Below are 818 nucleotides of genomic sequence, written 5' to 3'. Positions count from 1 at the left end.
TTCCAGGCAAGAATACTGGATTGTTTTGCCATGTCCTTCTCCAGAGAATCTTCTTGATCCAGGGATTGAACCCATGTCCCCTACATTGATTGGCAGGTGGATTCTTCACCCCTGAGCCATCTGCTCATTATACCTCTGAATTTTTATTTCTCCGTCCCTCTCTCTAGAGCCAAGACAGAAAAGGAGGGAAGGGAAATTCTTGGCCTTCAGTAGCTCCAAATTTGGAGTATTCTTGATCAATTATGAACATCCCACGCTGCCATCTTTGTCTCCTATCTTCACTGACCTTTTACCTGTCTCATTAAAATGAACAAACAGCAGAGACATCCTTGGTGGTCCAGTGGTTAAGACACTGAACTTCCAATTCAGAGGGCATGGGTTCAATTCCTGCTTGGGGAACTAAGATTCAGCACACCATAGGATGCAGCCAAAAATATATGTATATCAACAAACAGCTTCTCAGATCAAAGAGACTTGCCAACGTCACTAGAGAAGTGTTGGTGGAGACAGAAGACCTGGACGCTGACATCAGCAGTTTCCTGAGCCCTTCTGAAGCCCCCATCTCTTTACATGAGGACCTGGCAACTCACTAGTTCTCAGTCGAGGGCACCAGGTCCTGTTTTTCTTAGTAGAATGAAGTTTTGGGATCTAAAAAGAAGTTCAGACCTCCTGGGAATGACAGATGGGGAAAGAGGAAACAATTCAGGATGACTGTCAGTGCCGGTGGGGTCCTGGATGGATGGATGACGGCAGGGAAATGGGGCTCAGGAATAAGCTGTCCATTGACCCAGACAGTCACCTTCAAGAGAAGGTGGCTC

At 46.5% G+C, this 818-nt stretch overlaps 1 non-coding gene across 1 annotated transcript; it reads left to right on the top strand.

Moving 5' to 3' along the window:
* Positions 1-326: 326 nt before the first annotated feature.
* On the top strand, positions 327-399 carry TRNAG-UCC (transfer RNA glycine (anticodon UCC)). Its single transcript has one exon. It is a non-coding gene; the product is annotated as a tRNA-Gly (tRNA).
* The last annotated feature ends 419 nt before the right edge of the window (positions 400-818 follow it).

Source organism: Bos indicus, chromosome 5, assembly GCF_029378745.1.
Source record: "Bos indicus isolate NIAB-ARS_2022 breed Sahiwal x Tharparkar chromosome 5, NIAB-ARS_B.indTharparkar_mat_pri_1.0, whole genome shotgun sequence".
Lineage (NCBI taxonomy): Eukaryota > Metazoa > Chordata > Mammalia > Artiodactyla > Bovidae > Bos > Bos indicus.
The sequence above is the reverse complement of the archived record's forward strand: the minus strand, read 5'-3'. Positions and strand labels throughout refer to the sequence as shown.